Raw genomic sequence first — 21,621 nt, forward strand, 5'->3', positions numbered from 1 at the left:
TGGAGAGTCCTCATGGTTCGATAACTATGTTTATATTTTGTGATACCGTTTTGTTATTATGGCTTGCAGTACTATTTGAGTTAGTTGGGATTTTTTTTCCTAATATCTCATTTATTTTGATGTATCGAGTCTTTGTCAGACTAAAGGGTTGGTATGTACAGAATTTCAGAATTTTGGATTGTGCAGGCTAGTTTCTTATCTTATTCTAGTATGTTTATGATATGTCATTCTCTCTTATATTTGAACGACTACTGTCAAAGTGAGTTCTAGAAGTAATGGCAGGTTTAGAGGGTTAGCTTGAGGCTGCGGGTGGCCTTAAGCACCGTGTGACATCTTGGGATTGGATCTTGGGGCGTTACAAGTTTGGTATTAGAGCGCCTAAGTTTTAAGGAGTCCTAGGAGTCTGACAACCCGCATTACGTAGAGTCTTGATCATTGGCGTGTAGCATGCCATATTTATGAGCAAGAGGCTACAGGATGTTTTAGGAAAAGTCATCTCTTTCTTTCAAAACTCCATCGTGCTATTAATTTGTGCTCTCTTATGACAGAAAATTCCTCTTCATTGAGCTTGTAGAAACAATGAGCAACCTCAACCCATTGATCCCCTGAACGAGCATGTGTCACATGCAGAATTTCAAGTAGCTTTTCAGGTGCTAGCCTAGGAAGTTACCACTAATAATCAAGCTAACACCCAAGATACTATTCTGCCTCCACAAGAGACTAATTCTACAGCTGCTCGGGTTTGTTACTTTATGTGGATGAATCTTCCTGAGTTCTATGGGTCAAAGATAGGTGAAGACCCACAGATGTACATGGATGAAGTGAGAAAGATCACGCAGATTATGCATGTGATTGAGGAGGAGAGTATTGAATTGGCTGCATATTGAATAAAAGATGTTGCATATGATTGGGTAGAAATATAGAGGGAAAGTAAAGGGGAGGATGTCTCTCCCATGACTTGGCATTTATTCCAAGATGCGTTCTTGGACATATTCTTTCCTCTTGAGATGAGGGAAGCAAAGTTAGAGGAATTCATGAATTTGAGACAAGGCTCCATGACTGTGAAGGAGTATTGCCTTAGTTTCAATCAGTTATCCAAATATGCACCTAGTATGATGGCTAACTCCAGGACCATCATGAGTAAGTTCATGATCGGTGTGTCGAGTTACGTTGTAAAAGAGTGTAGATCTGCTATGCTTAATAAGGAGATGGACCTTTCTCGTTTGATAATGTATGCCCAATAGATTAAAGCTGATAAGGTGAAAGAGAGGGAGAGAGTAAGAGGGAATAAAAGAGCTAGATCAGAGCAACAGGGATTTGGTTAGTCCAGATTCTATGGAGAGGACCACTCTCAATTCCAGAGACATTCGTTTATGCCCTCACCTTGTTTAGTTAGTGCTCCCGCACCTAGAAGCAGGGGAACAGGCCTATCCCACCCAGGTTTTGGAAAAGTGTAAGTAACAGACCTCGTCCTCCTTCATGTGCCAATTGTGGTAGAGATTATTTTGGCGAGTGTTTTGTTGATTAGAGAGGTTGCTTTGGATGTGGCTATTTGGGCCACCAATATAGAGATTGTCCGCATGCTAGACAGAGGAGTAGAGATGCTCATCCCCAGAGTTAGGATACTAGTGCCCCCGCTTCCGTAGTCCACCCAGTTCCTTCTTAGGGCGCCTCTTCTAGTACTGTTGGCAGTTCATGCTAGAATTGCTTCTATACTATACCACCTCGCAAGGAGTAAGAGAATTCTCCAGATGTTGTCACTGGTATGCTCCGTGTCTTTCATTATGATGTGTACGTATTGATGGACCCCAGTTTGAGTTTCTCTGATATGATACCTTTGGTTGCTATAATTTTTAAGATAGATGCTGAACGGATTCCTGAGTCTATTCTGGTTTCTACCCCGGTAGGAGAGTCTGTTATTGCTAAGCAAGTGTATATGAAAGGTCCTATTATTATCCTCCATCGGGTCATATGTGCTGATTTAATTAAGCTAGATATAGTTGATGTTGACGTCATTCTGGGTATAGATTGGCTTCACTTGTGCTATGCATCTATAGATTGTCATACCTGAGTGGTCAAGTTTTAGTTTCCTAACGAGCTCGTGTTAAGTGGTCTGGGAGTTCAGTAACCCCGAAGAGCCATTTCATATCCTACCTCAAAGCTAGAAAGTTGATTTCCAAGGGTTGCATCTATCATTTGGTTCGAGTTAAAGACACGAAGTCTAAGACTCTGACTATTCAGTCTATGAGTGTTGTCAATGAATTTCTTGATGTTTTCCTAGAAGATCTCCTAGGGGTACCTCCTAATAGAGAGATATAATTTGGAATTGATCTTCTTCCTGATATATAGCCTATTTCTATTACTCCGTATCGTGTGGCTCCCGCAGAACTTAAAGAGTTGAAGGAGCAACTCAAAGATCTCTTAGAAAAAGGCTTTATCAGACTTTCCCTATGGTGTGCACCTATTCTATTTGTGCAGAAGAAAGATAGTACATTACGTATATGCATTTACTACCATAAACTCAACAAGGTGACTATTAAGATCAAGTACCCTCTTCCTAGAATCAATGATTTATTTGATCAGCTATAGGGTGCAAGTTTTCTCAAATATAGACCTTAGATCCGGCTATCATCAGATTAAAGTGAGAGAGTGTGATATTCCAAAGCCAGCTTTTTGAACCTGCTATAGTAATTTTGAGTTTCTTGTCATGTTCTTTGGGTTAACCAATGCTCTAGCGGCTTTCGTGGATCTTATGAACCAAGTACTCAAGCGGTATCTGGATTTGTTTGTTATTATGTTCATAGATGATATTCTTGTATATTCCTAAAGTGAGGATGACCATGCGTATCATCTTCGAATCATGTTGTTTTTTCTGAAGGTATTAGAGTTGATCCTCAAATGATAGAAGCTGTGAAAAATTGGCCTAAACCTACCTCCCCGTTTGATATTAGGAGTTTCTTGGGTCTAGCTGGTTACTATCATTATTTTGTTGTGGGATTCTCTTCTATCGCATCTCCTATGAACCAATTGACCCAAAAGAAAGTTAAGTTACAGTGGACAGATGCCTGTGAGAGGAGTTTCCAAGAGTTGAAGAGTCGACTCACTTCAGCCCAATGTTAGCTTTACCCGATGGTACTGATAGTCTTGTGGTATAAGCGATGCTTCTAGAGTTGGTTTGGGTTGTGTGTTGATGCAGAGGGGTAAAGTTATAGCTTATTCCTCTAGACAGTTGAAGCCTCATGAAAAAAATTACTCAACCCATGAACTTGAATTAGCAGCTGTAGTTTTTGCTTTGAAAATCTAGAGACATTATTTGTATGGTGTTTATGTTGATGTGTTTACTGATCACAAAAGCCTACAATATGTGTTTACCTAGAGGGAGTTGAACCTTAGACAAATAGGATGGTTAGAGTTGCTAAATGACTACGATATGAGTGTACTGTATCACCCGGGCAAGGCTAATGTTATGGCAGAAGCTCTTAGCAGGTTGTCTATGGGTAGTATAGCTCAAGTAGAGAATGATAAGAAAGAATTGGCTCGTGATGTACATCACTTATCTAGGTTGGGTGTTAGATTGCTTGATTCCACTGAAGGAGTATGTTAGTTCAGAGTACTTCTGAGTTTATTAGTTCAGAGTAGTTCTGAGTCCTCTTTGGTCTCGGATGTAAAAGAGAAGCAGGATAGGGATCCTAGTTTGGTCCGACTGACAGAGTCATTTAAAGACCAGAAGGTAGTGGTTTTCTCCCAAGGGGGACATGGTGTGTTGAGATTGCAAGGTAGACTTTGTGTTCCAAATGTTGATGATTTGAGGTAGAGAATTTTGACTGAAGAGCATGGGGCGTGATAATCTATTTATCCCAGTACTACCAAGATGTATCACAATTTGCGATAAATTTATTGGTGAAATGATATGAAAAAGGATATGGCGAAGTTCGTACAGAAGTGTTCAACTTGCCAATAGGTTAAGATAGAATACCAAAGACCCGGTGGAATGCTACAAGAATTCAGTATCTCTACTTGGAAGTGGGAGGAAGTAAATATGGATTTTGTGACTGGTTTACCTCCTTCTGGACGACGTCATGATTCTATTTGGGTCATTGTAGACAGGTTGACTAAGTCAGCACATTTTCTGCTAGTACATACATCTTTCACCATTGAGGACTATGGTAAGCTATACCTTTGAGAGTTAGTCAGGTTGCATGGAGTTCCATTGTCTATCATCTCCGATAGAGGTACTCTATTTGCTTCTCAGTTTTGGAGAGCCTTCCAGAAGGGTCTTGGCACCCAAGTTCATCTTAACTCTACTTTTCATTCGTAGACAGACAGTCAGGCTGAGAGGATTATCCAGACTTTGGAGGATATGTTGAGGGCATGTATTCTTGATTTCAAAGAAAGTTGGGATGAATAGTTGTCGTTGATTGAATTTGCATAAAATAACAGTTTTCATGCTAGAATTGGAATGGCTCCGTTTAATACTTTGTATGGGAGAAGATGTAGATCGCCCATAGATTGGTTTGAAGTGGTTGAAGCTGCTGCGATTGGACCTGATGCTGTGTTTAAGGCTATGGAAAAAGTTAAGTTGATTCAAGAGAGGTTGAAGACAACCTAGAGTCGTCCGAAATTGTATGCAGATGTAAGAAGATGAGCCCGTTAGTTTGAAGTTGGTGATCTGGTGTATTTGAAAATTTCACCCATGAAAGGGGTGAAAAGATTTGGAAACAAAGAAAAGCTTAGTCTCCGATATGTAGGCCCTTATAGAGTTTTGAATCGTGTTGGGAAAGTAGCTTATGAGATTGAGTTGCCTGTAGAGTTGTCAGCTTTCCATCCTGTATTTCATGTTTCTAGGCTAAAAAAAAAACATTGGTGATTCTATTGTTGTTGATCCATTAGAGAGGTTCGATGTTCGAAACAGTATTTCTTGTGATAAAGTTCTAGTTGAGATCCTAGATTATCAAGTACAAAGACCAAGGAACAAGGAAGTTCCCTTGGTAAAAGTTTTGTGGCGAAATCAATCAGTCGAGGGTTCTACTTGGGAAGCAGAAGCAGAAATTGGAGCCAGTTACCCTCATCTCTTCTCCATGAGTTCAAATCAAGCCGAAGGTTCTATTCTTCTTCAATTCAATTGTGCATTAAGCTATATGGTTACTCTCTCTATGATTCATGCATTCTGTACAGTACCAAAAAGTTTAGAGTAAAGTAAGACCTTCGAGTGGGTCGTTCCAGCTGTGCGTCCTCATTTTTCTCTTGTTATTGAGCTATCTAGCAACATTTGAGGACGAATGTTTCCAAGGGGGAGATATTGTAATGGCCCGATCATTCCTTAAGCCTAAATCTATCTTTTGAGTGGATAGGAGTGGCTTCCAAAGTGATTGATGTTTATATTTTGTTGTATTTCTCTAATTTCTACTTTTTTTTTCATGTAGATCATTGAATAAGCATTCCATCAATACCAATTTAATTAAAATCCGAATCAGATAAGGAAGTTATGGCTGTTTTACTAAGCGATATTGGAATCGCCCAGGCCTGATGGTAAACCTGAAGGACTGCCAAGTCCTTGGTGGACCGTCAATTATCCCATCAAGCCAAGGAAGTAACCCCTTTTTTTGGCCATTGTTCGACGTCCAAAATGGTGGGCCGCCTAAAAATTGACGAACCATCAATAGAACCATCAAGTCAAGGCAGAATGTCCCATTTTTAACCTTTGAGTAATGGACGATCTGGTGGATCATCAGTTTCCTGACGAATCATCACTTCAACTATCATGTCGAGGTAGATTGTCCTAGTTTTGGCACTCGAGTGATAGACGATCTGGTGACCGTTAGTTACTCTGACGGATTGTCAGTTCGACTGTCATAGACCCCGATCAACAATTTTCATCTCTTTTTAAAAGGGTATTTTGGTCTTTTCCGCCCATTATGGCTTTATATATATCTATATATATATCCAAGTGGAGGAGAGAATATCATTTTTCTCTCATTTTTCCTCCTTGATTCTCTGGAAACTAGGGTTTCTTCGAAAATTCTAAATCAAATCATCTACAAGAAATCCAAGAATCTTCCAAAGATTTCACCAAGTTGTTCAAGAATTAACATCTCCAAGCCAAAGGCATCAAGAAACTTAGCTCAAAAGTGTAGAGAAGAGTTTCCAATCAAGCTTGTTAATCTTAAAAATCAAAATCCAAGGTATGTGGGGTTTTCAATAAGAGCAATTCTTTCGTTCTTGTGCTCAAAGATTTGATTTTTATTATGGATTTATATGATTTTGCAAGTGGGTTTATACCCAAATTATTTCATCATGAGATTATGAGAATATAATTCGTTTAAGCTTTGTTATACATGATTATTTTACAATTTTCAAGTTATTACTTGATATTTAATATTGTAAATTTCAAGTTTCTACCGTGAGTTGGTATTTCAAGTGCTTTCAAGATATGTGTCAAGCTTTAAGCTTCCTTATGACAAATTGGATTGTTGAGTAAATTGATTCATGAGAATTAAGTTGTTACAATGAGTCTTGATATTTCCTCAAAGTAATTGATGTGTCCATGACTTAATGAATTGATGCATTTTGATATTGAGAAAGATTGATTTGAATTGAGTCGAGTTAGAAATCCACAAATTGATTATGATTTGATAAATGAGAAAGAGATTTGATTTGGTCTTCATGATAGAACCTTATGATGTTTGTGGTGGATTTCGTAACGCATTCTGAGCTTATGTCTGGGAGTAGTATTTAGCACCGAGCGGAAAATGTGGTATTTTCTCTGAAACATGTGCCACTGTAGGATTGATGTTGATAATTATGGGCCGGAGGATGATTATGATATTGTGATCATTAAATTTAGGTTGTACTCCATGGAAAGAGTACGACTCTCCGCCAATGTGGGGTTCTCTCCTTAGGAGGGGAAAACATTGGACTCCATGTAGCTCATATGGTTTATGTCGGTTATAAGAACCTCCCATTTCTATAAGAGTTGAGTTTCCTGAATTACAGAGTCACTCCGAGTCTTGAGTTGAAGAGTTGAGTTGTTTATGATGATTTATGAGGTTTTTTTTATCATATGATTTATTTACTATGAGAACTTGAAAAGTATGTTTCAATCTAACTCAAGCCAAATGAGCCATCATTGTACATATGCAGATTTTCATGAAATTGATGATGATATTTACATTGTTAAATGCACCCCCACATACTCAGTACATTCCAAAGTGTTAACCTACATATTTTCCTATGGGCTACATTTTCTTGTAATGTAGGTTCAGGTACTTAGCTGCGTTAGCGATATTCGGGTTCCTCTTTTCGTCTGCTCAGTGGTGATTCCTCATAGTTCAAGGACCGTGTTTATATTTTGTGATACGATTTTGTTATTATATCTTTTAGTACTGTTTTAGTCAGTTGGGGATTTGCCCAAATGTCTCCTTGATTTTGATGTATAGAGGCTTTGTCAGACTATAGGATTGGTATGTACAAAATTTCAGTATTTTGGATTGTACAGGCTAGTTTCTTATCTTTTTCCAGTATGTTTAGGATATGTTACTCTCTTATATTAGTACGACTATTGTCAAAGTGAGTTCTAGAAGTGATGGCAGGTTTAGAGGGTTAGCTTGAGGCACGGGTGGCCTTAAGCACTGTATGACATCTCGGGATAGGATCTTGGGGCGTTACACATCACTACTAGCTCAGAAATCAACTCTTTTATTTCAGTTGTTTTTGGTTCTCTTGCATCTTGACTGTTACTGCTATATCAAAGAGAAAACAGTCAAAAACGACAAAAGTTGCTTAAGACTTTGCAATTATTCTCATTTAAAATTCTCAAATGCGTTAGCATCTGCTCACACATCAACAACTTCAACTTAAAACGATTGTTTGTCCTTAAGCAACTAAAACACAACCAAGAGGATACAAAGCACATTCGGCAGTCAACTATCCATATTATCTCAAAACATCTTCACCATCTCCAAGGTCAATTAATTTAGAAACACCTGTGTATATTATTGAAGAACAACAATGCGACACACAGGAATCAAGATATGGCATCAATTCAGCAACAACAACCATGCATGTACCAAGATTACACTATCCAAATAAGTTAGCAACTAGCAACTTAACCAGTGTGCCCTCACTACAAAGTAGTTCCTCTTCACTTTTATCACACATCATACATGTAACCGCGGGGACAATCAAAAGAAGCTCACTCTTAGAATGAAGTTCCCATCAATGTATGCCGAATCCCATAGGCTTGCCCTTATTTTCATTACCAAGATTTTCAGACAGGTAAGCTAGGATCACTATAGGTCTTCTCTTTGTCTTGTAATGTAGGCTAGGGGCTGGTATGATTCTCGATGATATTTAAAGTGACTAAGAATCCTTGACCCTACACTAGCTTCTCGGGTCTCACTTATTAACCTTTTTCTATTCTTCTTTTTTCTTGATCACACATATTCACGATGGGTGCGGTCGTTTCTACAATCACTTTTTTTTTCACAACTTTTGTTTTCTTGTTCTTTTACACTGCACCCAGCTTTTTATTCTTTTCTTTTACTCTACCTTTCTTCATACTCATTTTACATTATGCACCCCTATGATAGCCACCCTCAACTTAGGTCATTTGCCTAAGTCAAGATGCACATTGTCCAAGGAGGAACAGGGTCTAAACAAGTTCATTATGATATAAATAGGACGGTGATTGGTGTTGTAAAAAGAAATAGGCTATTCAGGCTTAAATTAGGGATCAAGGGATATTATGCATACAGGGAAGGTCATTTAGGCTAGAAGTGGACTAATCTCAAAATGGCCTATGATATTTTCCTAACTTCTATCCTACAACCAAGGCAAGACTAACCAGGCAAGTTCAGAATTTAACATACAACGGAAACTAAGTAATATCTCACACGCACACAACACACAGGTACATTACAAGCTATTACCTATCTGTTTCATGCAATTGTTCGCAATGACTCTCATGTCCCAAATACCAATGCCATAAAAAGATTCACAGTGGTCGCATATAGATGCACATCACATAGTTACAAAATAATCAGACCATTTGAGAGGTGTTCACATAATAAAAAAACCACGTTAACTGCCTAAGGTACCTGTATTTCTCTTAGTCAACTACAACATTTTACAACAAATCACAATACACCTAAACATGCCGGCTCTACTAGGAATAAGACTCCGGGGAAAAGAGGCACGGTCATAAAAACCCAAGAGGACATCAACACCCACAAGTAGCCCCACCCTCTACTTAAAATCATTCAATGTCCCCAATGCATCAAACTAAAACAAGAGAGTTAGAAAAATAACTATGGCACCATAGGTGCGAAGATCTGATGTCAATCACATAATACAAATACAAACAACAAAATACCATGGGTTGCGTCCCAAGTAGCACCTAATTTAATGTCGTGGCACGACTAGGTTATCTTGACTACTCAGAATTCATCTAGATACCTTAAATTTTTTTTATCCTTTATCCCCCCACTTAGAAGATTCGAATCATTGGCCCATCTTTTGATCTTTACATCTTTTAGGTGCGTTGGGAAAATATGAGAGCATGATAAGGAAAGTTCTGTCATCCCACTCCGAAGACATGAACCGCTTGCCCAATTTTGCATCAAAATTTCGTATGGGATCATCTAGCAATAGTGAGAATCTTAAAAATCCATTAAATGGACATCGATGTTTAAGCTTCTTGGACTTCAAGATTGGGGTTGTATTATACCCTTTTGGAAAAACGAACTCCAAAATGTAGAAATTTACCTACTCATTTCCAAAATTGATCATCTGCTTGGGTGATTCGACTTTCATCACATCCACCAAGCATAATGTTGAAAAGTTATTCGAGTGAGGTCTTCTCCCTAATTTTGGAGTTGCATCCTTCTCGACCTCTTTACCTCAAATTGGGCTATAGTCTTTATAAGAGATTGACTTGGTTTCTTGTTTTACCTCTAGCCCCATTTTCTTAATCTTGGCATCATCTCTCATGGTTGGTTTGGTTGGTTGGGAAATCACCAAGGGTTGCTCATCATCAAGCTCAACATTAATATAGGGTTCTTTCTCCTCATCTTCACACTCTTCCATTATTTTAAATGGTTCCAGAGACAAGATATCATCTAAACATAATATAGAAGAATGCTTTGAGTGATTGACCTCTATATCTATCTCCTCATGAATGATTGGCTTTATGTTTTGATGCATATCACATACGATATCATACGTTTCTTTCGGGAGATCAACCATTCATTGAAACATAGCTTCAATGCCACTATTCCCAGTGCTTCGTTCTTCCTTTTATTGACCATAAGACCTATCAAACTTATAAGAAGAACTAGAATATGGGTTATCACAAAAGGGGGAGGGGGAATTTGGGGAATCACTCCAATGTCCATCTTGACCACCACACAAAGAAAAATAATATTCCCAGTAGGATAGAGATGGTGCACACATATCTCTCTGAGGAGCATATCAATAATCTTTCCAAAAGTGAGGTCCATCACAATATAGACATGGATCATCAAGATAACATTTCCAACCACCAAGCTCATGTTTATTCCATGATGACATAGTAATAAGTAAACTAAAATAAAAATCTACCTAACACAAAAGATAAAAGATAACTAAAAACAAATATTTACAAGTTTGAATTCAAGCAAGTAGGCTAAAATTCAAAAATAACTCAATATGCTAAATTGTTCCCCAGCAATGGTATCATTATTTATAATGCTCAACTTACACGTCAATTTAGTGCAAGGCGGTAGTCATCAATATATTTACCTAACATTAGAGTTGGGGTTGAATCCACGAGGAACAATGTGAGTGGCAATTAAACTAATTTGAAACTATAGCTACAAGTTAAATTTAAGCAAATGTTGCAAAAAGATAAAATGAGAGGGGGGGGGGGTTATCAATCAAACAATAATTAAAGTTTCGACTTGCTTTAAAGTTTCGACTTGCTTTAGAGCTCAAAACTAAAATTCAAATAGTTTAAATTAGTGATAGAGAGGAACTAGGGTTGTGATCACTATGATTATTAATTCACATTAAATAATAACTATAGTATTGGGTTCTCATGACTTGTGGAAAACACCAAATTATTAGTTTTGACAGTCCATCTAAGTTTTTCTCAACCTCCCTAGATGTTGAACTCCTTAATTCTCTCAAACTTAGTAAATCATTCTATTCATACTGGTTTTATCTCAAGTTGATCAATTTGTTTCAATATTAATTATTAGATGGGAGCTTAACCTTCCCAAATCTTTGTTCATAATTCGCTACCTATAATTTATTTCTCGGTTTGAGAAAATCAACATAAGGTGAGATTTATTGTTTGCAACCAATAAATAATAATCATAACAAAGGAATTATCAAGATGTCCCCACAATCACTCAAACCCTAACCAACTATTAAATCCATAGGGGAATAATCATAGATCCCACAACCCTAGTTATGAGTTTTAGTTCCACATGAGAAAGAAAGAGATATCAATAATTATAATCATAATTCAAAGTAATTACACTTACCAAAGATGAATTCTGAAGTTGATTCTCTTCTAAGATCAAGAGAAAATTCCCACAACCAAATCAAAGAGTTGAAAATTGAATTCTAAGTTAAGAGCCCCAAAGAGAGGTAAACGGGCCTTTGTAATAAGTTTCATCCATTTCAAGATGATCAAGAAGATAAATTAAAACCCTATAACTTGTCCTTAAATACTTCAAACAAAATCACAGATCATAGATTTTTTTTCAAACAGAAGATGTCATGGGTGATGGCTTATCAAGAGTCTGATGAATTATCAGGAATGTCGTCAGCTCCTCTTTACTTTTGGCAATCTGTGCCTTAGGTTGAAGATGAGGTGTGATGGCTTATCAGACTTTTGATGACTTATCATGGATGTCTTCACATCTTTACTTCAATTTCTCAAGCACTGCCCAAGATTTACAACGAGCCTGACAGCTAATCACAAATCTAACGGCCTATCATAGATATCATCGCATATTGCAGCTAAAGTCTATTCTCTATCTAAGGCTGACGGTTCTTCGGATAACTTATCACAAGGCTGACAACTTATCAGAAAAGTTTTCCGCGATACTTTCATCTCTACTTGCTCAAAAATCAACTCTTTTACTTCCGTTGTTACTGGTTGTCTTGCATCTTGACTATTACTGCAATATCAAAGCGAAAACAATCAAAAATGACAAAAGTTGCTTAAGACGTTGAAATTATTCTTATTTAAAAGCCTAAAATATATTAACATCTGCTCACACATCACTAATGAAACTCAACATTCATCACATTAGCCTGAGGATCTTGACAAGGACTAGAGGGAAATGGTGGAACTTTAGGAGGGAAATCAGGAACTGGACCCCTAGGCCAGGTTTGGACCCTATAAGTAGAACATGTTTTAGCAACATTTTCCTTAGGTAGAACATAGGAGTTTCTGTGAGATTCAGATCATTGAGAAGGCATGATCTGAAAAACAAATAAATAAGAATTAGAGGAGAATTCAGGACCTTAGACTCTATACCTCAAAAATAGAACACAAGAAAGAGAAATATTCTTAAATGCCTTGTAGTCTCTCCCTTATGAGTGTGGCGCACTACATACTATTAAAATAGACTCTACAGACATGACTTTGTCGATTCCCAAGTGACAACGAACCTAGAACTCTAATAATCATAGCTTATTTAAAATTTGTGCTATGATTTTATCAGTTTTGAAGTTATAATTTCCAGGCTAGGCTAGTCTCGAACAAAGTTTAGTTTTCTAAAAAGTATTTTAGGACTTCAGTTGTGGCTTTATTTTTCATCATTCCTATCCATTAAGGTACAAAATTCATCTCTGTTATGTAGTAAATTAATAATCTAGCCTTAGAGATGCTAGTTTACGTAGATTGTAAAGGGTGAAGGACTAATTTTAGCTGGTTTTCTTGTGCAAAAGAGTAAATAAGTTTAAAATCATTAGGTTTTGGTTAATGATTGTTAAATTACCCTTATTTTTTAATTACTAAATTACCCATAAAATTGGAAGTTTTTGGTGTATTATGGTAGGTAAACCATAGAATAGAGAGGGAATGATCATGAACTTAGTCGTAGGGGTTAGGAATGAGTTATAGTCCGCAATGGGGTAGGTCATTCCACTAGTTATATGTTTTTTCTTTATCTCTAGAATAAAAATAAGAAGATATTGAATGAAAAGGCAAGGATCATGAATAGTTGAGTTTTGGAATTATGGATTAAGGTAGCTGATGGTTACATAGTTTAATCCAACTTGTTCTATATGTGCATGTTAACTATTTATTAGTATTTCTTATTAATGAATGTTGTTAGATGTAATCACATTTCATTGAACTTATATGTAAATCTTGTGGATATTGCAAATTTGGTTGTTGCCTTTGTGTTGTGTGATTTCTTATATATATACCATTGTTGCTTGTAGAATCTTCCAGTGTTTGGACATTTTCACAAATTATTGATGGATAAGGTTGACAGACACTTGTGTCTGAGATTTAATACATGGAAAAAAAATTATTCCCTGTAGGTTATAACTAGGGGGAAATTATAAGACCCTTGGCACATATTTTTAGGGACAAGTGAGTTTAATGGTTTCATGAGTGAACTAGGGAATATATATACGTGTTGTTGTATTCGGTGGTTGACTTTACTTGAATTGACATCATCTGACTTAACTAGCATATTTGTCGACATTTTTTGACTTATTGGTAAGGTTACTAAAATTGTTCTAAGTGTAATTTGTTAAATTAACGTGTAGTAGAGGTGAGTATGTATTAACTGGTTGCACTATTTTATGGTGATTTGTTGACTCAGTATTTGGTCTCCAAATCCATTTGCTAGGATTCCTTTATCAAAATTTGTAGATATAATTTTTGTGATCAAGCTTACCATAATGATAATAAGAAGTAGAGTATCATTTATATAATACCCCATACTTTTCTAAGTTCAAACCAGCTCGTTTTCACAGTATAAAAGGCCCAACACTTAAAAATTTGCTAAGTAATGGGAACTTAGCTTAAGTTTTAGCCTCCTAACCTTGATTACCCTTGAAAATGACTTTCCCGACCCCGTGATGTAATTTTATGCATTGATTCTTGTTTAGGGGTTTAAGTAGCATATCTCGAGTAAGTTTTTGATTATTCAGACAAGGTTTGGATCACATTTGGTTTGGCAAAATAGCAGCTCACCACGATTAGGCCGCATCACGGTGAGTATTATGGTGAAGGAGTCACTGCATCACGGTGAAGGGTTAAAAGGTAACCGTCATTTCCAGAGAGCTACCGCGATTGCACCGCATCATGGTGGATTTTGCGATGAGGGGCTCACTGCATCGCGGTGATGCCCAAATCAACATTTGTCAAAAACTAGTAGGTTACCGTGATTCCACTTCGTCTCAGTGGGTATCTCGATAACTTGATCACCGCGTCAAGGTGAAGCCTCAACCGACACTCCAGTTTTGAATTTTAAATCCACATGGGCATTTTAGTCCTTTCCTATGGCCCCAAATCGTGAAAAACCAAAATGTGACAACTGAAGGGGAATATTTTTCTCATAATCTCCAATTTTGTTCAACAAGAAACCCTAATCTCTCCAATTGTTCTTCAAGTTCAGCCATTACTTTCTCAAGAAAGCTTAGGAATTCAAGCTTCTCAACCCAAGAACGATCAAAAACTATAATTTTCTTGCAAAATTAAAACCCTAAGGTATGTTAAATGTACATCCATGGGCCCTTTTTACCCATGGAGTTCAAGAACCTAATTTTAAGTTCAAAGATTATGATTTTTATATGTTTCCATGAATTTTACCCATGAATTTCTACGATCCTCGATGTTTATATAATGTTTCCATGAAATTATTGTTTTTATTAAACCCTAAGTGTTTTGAATGGTATTGTTAGTGGATTCTAGAATTATTTTGGAAATTTAGTATCAAAATAATGCTAGCTATTTGCGTTGAAATAGAACTATTCCCATGTTTAAGCCATGCATTATAAATGTTTGATAAAATTCCTCAAGGAATGAGTTTTGAATAGTTATTATATATCATGTTCTCAAAATGTTGATATGATCTTGTTGTCATTGATATCGAGTCGTGAGGGTTATGAAAACCAAAAACTTAGTTGTTTTCTTAGTCTCAGTATATTCAGAATAGTTTCAGAATATGTTATGAGCATTATTAATTCAGTAAGTCATCATAATTAGTTAAAATTAGAATAGTTCAGTATTCCGAGTCAGTTCAGTTGGGAGTAGAATTTAGCACCGAGTGAGTGGAGGGATGGAGGATTTCCTATCAAACAGGCAGAGTCGTTGGTAGCAGTCCCTATACTCCAGAACTACATAGCTAGCATAGGATATGAGGAGTCACCCCTCAATTTAGGTTTGACTACATTGCAGGGGTCACCCATCAGTTTAGGCTTGAAACCCTTTGTCCTTTGGTATAGTACATTAGTGGATCCACATAAACAGTGTTAGTACTCGTGGCATGGTACTAACACTATTCCAACTGGGGTCATAGGTTGGACCCCAGATTTGATCATTGGGGTATGTCGGTTAGATGATAGCTTCCACATATATCAGTTTACTAATTTATTTTTATATTTGCTTGACCATAGCATACAAATATCAGTTATTTAGTTATCAGTATTTAGTATTTCAGATTTTAGATTATATTCATAACAAGTTTTATGCTTGGTCATGCATATTCAGAACTTACAGTTACCATGTATTTTTTCAGTATGTCATGCTATATATATTCAAATAGTTATTACTCATGTTCATGAAACCATGCACATAATCCTACCTCATTTAGCATACCATTACATTCAAAGTACTGATCGTACACTCTTTTCTTATGCTATGATGTATCATATCATAGGTTAAAATGCTCAGTTCCCAGATCGTGCATAAACTTTCCTGATTATTAGTCGTAGCAGTGGCGAGTCTACAAATTTGAAGGATAAGCTATTTTATCTTTATATTTTCAGTTTAGTAGTTAAATGAAGTTAGTTGGGGCCTGTCCTATCAACTCTTATTCAGTTAGTTTAGAGGCTTTCGAATATTTTAGATAGTTTGTCAGTTCTCAAATTTCTGTTGTCATTGTCAGATATTTTTATTAGTATTATCACTTTTGTCTTATAGATTTTTATCAAATTTTTCATTTAAAACCTTTTGGAAATCCTTAGTTAAATTCCAGGTACCAGCTCATGGGTTAGCTTGTAGTCACACGGGACTGTAAGCATCGTGTAATGCCCAGGGTGTAATCTCAGCGCGTTATAACCTTGGTATCCTAACCTAAGGTTTTAAAGTGTCCTAGGAAGTCTGAAATCTGCATTAAGTAGAGTCTTGTGCATGGGTGTAAAGTGTCCCACACTTATAGACAAGAGGCTACGAGGCATTTTAGGAAAAATTTCCCTTCTTTCAATGTTCATGTCATGTGAATGAGCATGATGCTCATGTTAAACTCTTTGTATAATCTATTCCCCCTTTCGTTTATAGAACATGCCTCCCAGGAATATAAATGAAAGAAGAAATGTAAACCAGCCCGCACTTTCTCCCATTCAGAAAGATCCCCTGAATAAGCATATTTCTCATGCTGAGTTCATATCTGTATTCTCTACTCTAGCTCACTCTGTAGCAGTTCAGAATATTCAACCATCCACTATTTTAGCCAACCTAGTGGCCAATACTGCTGTAGATAGGATTTGGGACTTTACCCGAATGATCCTCCTTTATTTTCAGGATCTAAATTTGAAGAGGATTCACAGGAATTCTTCGACATGGTGAAGAAGGTAACAGAATTATGGGTGTGACTTATAGTGAGAGTGCTAAATTGGCTTCTTACTATCTGCAGGATGTAGCCCATACATGGTTTAAGTAAAGGAAGGTAGATAGAGGTGTAGATACAGGGCCTATAGAATGGGAAGAGTTTTTTACTGCCTTCTTAGATATGTTATTTTACTTGGAGTTGAGAGAGGCTAAGATGTTAGATTTTATTAATTTGAGGCAGGGAAACATGGGTGTGAATGACTATTCCCTTAAGTTTACTTAGTTAGCTAGGTTTGCTCCTCATGCGTTAGTTGATAGCAGATTTAAGATGAGCAAGTTTGTTTCTGGGGTATCTAAAAGTGTGGTCAAGGAGTGTAGGACAACAATTTTGATTAAAGAGATGGAATTGTATAGGTTGATGGTCGATGCTCAATAGATTGAGGAGCAAAAAACTAAAGAGAGAGAGAGGGAGAATGAAAAAGCCAGAACTGGTAGTTTTAATTTCAATCAGCCAAGGTTAGAAGGTGCTAACCATCCTCGGCTTTGCTAGACATTTTTAGTCCCAGCTTCATTTTTAGCTAGTGCCTCAGTACCCAAATTCAGATATGATAATAGGGATAGAGAGCCAGGCTCTAAGTCCCAAGCCAGTGTTAACAGTACTCATAAAAATCTTCTTTGCCAGACATATAGTAGAAACCAACAGGGTGATTATAGAGCGGATAGTGATTTACTTTTTGGGTGTGGCAAGCCAGGTAATCAGATTCAGGAGTGTCGGGTAGTTGCTTAAAAAGGTAGGGATTTTCACCAACAGAGCTAGTCCCATCAGTCATCAATTCCAGCCGGCCGCCCGACTCAGCAGGTTGCTACTTCTAGTGCTACTAGTGGTCAACATCCAAATTAATTGTATGACCTTCAGTTTTGACAGGATTAGGTAAAGTCTCCTGATGTGGTCATCGGTACATTCCAAGTCTTTCCTTTACATGTTTATGATTTATTAGAACCCAAGCTTTTTTTTATAACCCCTTAAATAGACATCAACTTTAGAGTCAGTCTTAGTAGATCCTTTTTCAGTGTCTACCCCATTGGGTTTCTCTATTATTGTCCGATAGGTATACAAGAACTATCCAACTATAGTGTCTAAGAAAGTTACTTCAGCTGATCTTGTCAAGTTAGAGATGACTAATTTTGATGCCATTCTCGGCATAGATTGGCTCCACTCATGTTATGCTTTAGTTGATTGTAGAAATAGAGTAGTTCATTTTTAGTTTCCAAATGATCTAGTCCTAGAATAGAGAGGTAGTACTAAAGCTCTTAAGTTTTATCTTATTTTGTACCATAGAGAGAAGAAAATGATATCTAAGGGGTGTATTTACCATCTTGTCCAAGTCAAAGACACTAATCCCGAGGCACCAACTCTTGAGTCAATTTTAGTAGTGAGGGAATTTCCAATTATGTTTCCTGAAGATCTTCTTGGAGTTCCTCCCAAAATGGAAATTGACTTTGTAATAGAACTTCTTCTAGATAGTAAGCCTATCTCTATTCCACCATACAGGATGTCTCCAGCCGAACTCAATGAGTTGAAAGAACAGTTGAAAGATCTCTTTCATAAGGGATTCATTAGGCCCAACATTTCCCCATGCAGTGCACTAGTCCTATTTGTGCGTAACAAATGTGGGTCTCTTAAAATATGTGTTGACTACCGTCAGTTGAACAAAGTCACTATCAAATACAAATACCCACTTACCAAAATTGATGACTTGTTCAACCAACTTTAGGGTGCCAGTTATTTTTCTAAGATAGATCTTATCATCAACTCAGAGTCAGAGAATGTGACATTCTAAAAATAGCTTTCAAAATTCAGTATGGTCACTTTGAGTTTCTAGTCATGTCCTTTGGTCTCACCAATACCCCAACAACCTTCATGGACTTGATGAACCAAGAGTTCAAGAAGTACTTAGATATTTTCATCATATTTTTCATTGATGATATCCTTATATGCTCCCGTAACAAAAATGATCATACAAATCACCTCAGAATAGTATTACAGACTCTTAAAGCCTATTAGTTTTTCACTAAATTCATTAAATGGAAATTTTGGCTACGATCAGTAGATTTCCTTGGCCATATTACTTCTGGTGATGGTATTAGAGTCAATTCTCAAAAGATCGAGGCAGTGAGAAACTGGCCCATACCCATCTCTTCGACAGATATTAGAAGTTTCTTAGGTTTGGTTGGCTTTTACTGATGGTTTGTTGAAGAATTTTCATCTATTGCATCCCCAATATCCATATTGACTCAAAATAAAGTTAAGCTTCAGTAGTCAGATTCGTATGAGAAAAGTTTTTAGGAGTTGAAGACTCGACTCACTACGACCCTAGTTTTGACATTTCTAGATAGTTAGATGGTTTTGTTATGTGCTATGATGCTTCAATAGTTAGGTTGGGATGTGTTTTGATGTAGTGGGGTAAGGTTGTGGCCTATGCCTCTAGACAGATTAAGCCCCATGAAAAGAATTACCCTACCCATGATCTTGAGTTAGAAACTATTGTGTTTGCCTTACAGATTTAGAGGCACTACTTGTATAGAGTGCATGTTGATGTGTTCATAGATTACAAAAACTTGTAGTATGTGTTTTTGTAGAAGGATTTGAATCTAAATTAGAGGACATGGTTAGAATTGTTGAAAGATTATGATAAATAAATTTTATATCACCCGGGCAATACCAATGTAGTGGAGGATACCCTAAGTAGATTGTCTATGGGTAGTGTTTCTCACGTTAAGGGTGATAGAAAGAAGTTAGTTATAGAAGTTCAAGTTCATAATCATACCAGATTAGGTGTTCATTTGGTTGATTCATTTGAGGGTAGTATTTGGGTTCAGAATAGTTCAAAATCTTCTTTGGTAGCAGAAGTGAAAGAAAAGCAAGATAGGATCCTAGTCTAGTGAAGTTAAAGGAGTCAAAAATATGAAAGTAGGGGTTTTCTCCCAAGGGGGTGATTGGATGCAACGTTGCCAGGGTAGATTGTGTGTGCCGTGTGTTGATGAGTTGAAAACAATGGATTCTTACAAAAGCACATAGTGTGCATTTTTCTATTACTCTAGGGGTGACGAAGATGTACCACGATCTATGAGAAATCTATTAGTGGCGTGGGATGAAGAGAGATATTGTAGAGTTTGTGGCTAAGTGCTCCACTTTTCAGTAGGTTACAATTGAGAGTCAAAAGCCTAGTGGGTCTATGGAAGAGTTCAAGATTTCCCACTTGGAAGTTGGAGGTAGTGAACATGTATTTTCTAATAGGTTTGCCTCTTACTCATCAGCAATATGATTCGATTTGGGTCATTGTAGATAGGATGACCAAATTAGCCTATTTCTTACTAGTCCATACTTCTTATTCAGCTGACAACTATGCAAAGCTCTATATTAGAGAGTTGGTTAGGTTACATGGTGTTCCATTGTCCATCATTTCAGATAGAGATTCAAAAGGGCCTTGGTACTCAAGTTTACTATAGTATAACCTTCCACCCTCAGACAGATGGTCAGGAAGAAAGGAACATTCAAACCCTTAAGGATATGTTGAGAGAATGTGTAGTTAACTTTAAGGGCAATTGGGATGATCACTTGCCTTTGATTTAATTCGCGTATAATAAAAACTATTATTCCAGTATTTAGATGGCTCCGTTTGAGGCTTTATATGGAAGGAGATGTAGATCTTCGATTGGTTGGTTTGAAGTAGGAGAAACTACGCTAGTAGGGCCTAACATTCTGTTTGATGCTTTAGAGATAGTACAATTTATTAGGGAGAGGCTTAAGGAAGCTTAAAGTCGACGAAAATCTTATGTAGATCTGAGAAAGAAAGATCTTGAGTTTGAGATTGGTGATTTTGTATACTTGAAAATATCTCCCATGAATGGAGTGCAGAGTTTAGGTAGGAAGGGGAAGCTTAGTCCATGATATATTGGCCTTTACAAGGTTTTGATCCATTTCAAAAGGTGGATTATGAGCTTGAGTTTCCTACAAATTTAGCATAAGTGCAACCAGTATTCTATATCTCTTTATTGAAGATTTGTATTGGTGACCCAACTGTAGTTGTTCCCTTTGAAAGCATAGACATTCAGAGCGATCTTTCCTACGAAGAACTCCCATTTAAAATCTTAGATCATTAGATTCACATACTGAGGAACAAAGAAGTTCCCTTGGTCAAAGTTCTTTTGAGGAATCAGGTCGTTGAGGGAGCTATTTGGGAAGCAGAAGTAGATATGAGAACCAGCTCATGGTAATAGTTCTCCCTAAACTTCTTTTTTATCACTTATCATTCAAACCATGTATTTAGTTTCATGTTATTGCATGCATTCATGAATTAGTTCAGCCAGTCACTATGTTTTAGACCTAGTCATGTAATCATGTTTTTAGTTATGCATAATCAGTGTGTAATCTCAGTGCCTTTGTATTCTCAGCTTATTTAGTCTCATTCAAGAATAAATGTTCCTAAGGGGGAGATATTGTAATACCCCATACTTTTCTAAGTTCCGACCAGCTCCTCGTTATAGTATAAAAGACTTAGCACCTGAAAATTTTTTAAGTAATGGGAACTTAGCTTAAGTTTTAGCCTTCTAACCTTGATAACCCTCAAAAGTGACTTTCCCAACCCTGTGATGTATGTTTATGAGTTGATTCTTGTTCAGGGGTATAAGTATCATGTCTCGAGTAAGTTTTGGATTATTAAGACAAGCTTTGAAAAAATATAAAAACACAACGATTAGGCCAGATCGTGGTGAGTATAGCGGTGAGGGAGTCACTGCATCACGGTGAAGGGTGAAAAGACAATCGCCATTTCTAGAAAGCC

Source organism: Capsicum annuum, chromosome 5, assembly GCF_002878395.1.
Source record: "Capsicum annuum cultivar UCD-10X-F1 chromosome 5, UCD10Xv1.1, whole genome shotgun sequence".
Lineage (NCBI taxonomy): Eukaryota > Viridiplantae > Streptophyta > Magnoliopsida > Solanales > Solanaceae > Capsicum > Capsicum annuum.